This window comes from Mizuhopecten yessoensis, unplaced genomic scaffold (assembly GCF_002113885.1).
Source record: "Mizuhopecten yessoensis strain PY_sf001 unplaced genomic scaffold, ASM211388v2 scaffold3757, whole genome shotgun sequence".
NCBI classification, from domain to species: domain Eukaryota; kingdom Metazoa; phylum Mollusca; class Bivalvia; order Pectinida; family Pectinidae; genus Mizuhopecten; species Mizuhopecten yessoensis.
Genome location: NW_018405204.1, coordinates 8,824 through 11,432, shown reverse-complemented (window position 1 = coordinate 11,432; position 2,609 = coordinate 8,824).

Genomic DNA, 2,609 nt, shown 5'->3' with positions numbered 1-2,609 from the left:
TACCCATATATTAACATTTTTGAGATTACCAAAATGTGTATCTTGAGATGGCTAGAAATACAAGTCTAATTATCACGTGTACACTATATTGCTTTCTGATTGGGTAAGGGGAACTAGTTAGCGTCACTTAATTATGCAAGTTTATCTGATTGGCTAAGAGCTTGAGACCAGATTAATAGCGTCACTCGATCATTCAACAGCAGTAGCGATAAGAACAACACAGTTTTGTCTCCCGATATTTTGTCAGAATTCTTTGGATCCTACCCAGTGGACACACTACGTCCGGAGAACGTCCGGAAAACGTCTTATACTGGTCACAACGTCCGGGACTTAAAAGCAACGATGTGAGGACGTCTTTTTCCAAACGTCAGGGCCACGTTTGAAAAAGACGTGGTAGTAACGTTGTACTAAGGTTACTTAACTAACTTTACGGTAATGACGATAAAATCATTTCAAATAAAAAAGAAATGCGAATACTTTGGAGTTTGTATCATCAGTATAAAACGCAATGATCGTAGCGAGACGAATGAGTAAAATTGAGATGTATGCGGGAACTTTTTACTTTAATTAAATAAAATGGATATTAAATCCTGTATATAACAAGATATTTCCAAAGACATGCTTTATTTTAATTATTGCATTTAAAAATTATTCCAATAATGGCTAAACAAACATTTCAAAAGCATTAAAGCTGTTCTTACTGCAGCAGCGATATAACGACCATATCACTTTGATGTTGTCTCCCCTTATTTTGAAAACTTGTCCGCTAGAGGCCAGCATCCCGTATAAAATAAAATATATTCTTTTGTTTATTGTCGACATCGGTAGCATCCAAGTTGCTTAAACATATCATAAATAAAAGATAATTTACATTGTAAATGCTAAATTTGGTGTATAATGACGGAAAGAAAAAATAACACAAAGATTTACGCGGTATTTCGTACTTCCGGTTCTTTGTTTGCCCATTCGATTCAAACTGACCACTGCATGGTCAAAGGGGGTCACACTAACTGGATTTTTGTTAATAGCTAGCTGCACAGTCTGAATGTTTGAAGATGTTTCAATATCAACTAAGGTAACTTATTGATGAAGTTTTTTTCGTACAGTTTCCTTTTTGACACTTTTAATATTTGTTTACAAAAACATCGACAGAGCGTGTGTAAACATCTGATACATGCATTCTCGTATTATATTCCAGATCAATTATCTGTGCTTTATATGTAGTCCAAACACGTTATGTGCACTGTCAAAAGGAAGACTGAACGAGACAAACTTATTCAATTATTAATGAGTTGCTATTTACAAACGTATTCAAACTGCCAATTAAACAATTTTCACTTGTAACGCTGTTTGTTGTTTTTTATTCGTCTGCATTACAGGGTGCGTTACAAATATCTTTTAAATGCATATGCTTAGTATGCGGATGTGCTGTGATTCATATCAGTATAGCATATGTGTATGTTTTTCAGATATGTGTTACGAACTCCTGTATATATTCGATTATAAGTACGACGTGGCGACAACATCTGTACAACGTTTTATAAACGTTGTCAAAATGTTACACACAAACGTTTTGCGAACGTCACTTGAAAACGTTCCCCAAACTTTCATTTGCAACGTTACTGCTACCTATATGCAACGTTGTGTCCTGACCTAACTGCAACGTTTTCAGGACGTTTTGTGCCCACTGGGTACGGACGTTAATTTAAACCAGGACATATATAACTGCAAACATAATAACAAGGAAACATGTAGGCGTTAAATATAGACGAGAACCAAAGGATATCCGAGAGTTCGGATCGAAAACCAAAACATTCGCTGCGCGCCAAGTAAAAATTGTTAACATGGCGAGCCGTAGGTCGAGAACCACAACCAGAACCGCCCCGTGGGATAATTCCAACCACAACAACTGGACAATCATACAGTTAAGATCTGAGCTGGACAAGATTGGAATCCTCGCACCATCAACGGGAATTACGAAAGCCGCACTTAAAACTATGTATCTTGAAAATGTGGGAAGGCGGCGTGAAAGTGGGGTTGTACGAGGCCGCCCAGTTCGGGGACTAGTGAATTCGAACCAGGACGTGATTAGTTCAGACAATGACAATAGTAGCTTAACACCTATGCCCGTGTCGGACGTCAACACCACGACAAATGCTAGTACATCCGAAAATTGTACGGAACTACTTCGATGTGCCGAGGCTCTGTCAACCGCATCACCCATCACCACACATGAAGTCGGTATGCGGACGTCAACAAACATGGCCGCGCCCAGTGTGAATGTTGTGGAGGGACTCCTTTCGTCAATGCAGGGTATGCAGAAAACAATGATGGACCTGCAGCAGACTGTTATCACTCTCGTCTCCAACAGCAATAAGGAACGTCAACCCACAGACGTATACACAATAGAGAAATCATACGCGGTTACCAACACACACGCTGCGGCTGCCACGAACTCTACAGGACAATCAGGTAATTACTTTGACTCTTTATCTGATGGTATCTCGTCCGAGAGCATCCCTCACTTGGACATTGTGTCTGACAATAACAAAAAGAAAATCCTTGAGGGGAGATACATCAATCTGGCCTCCTTGTTAATTCCCAAATAC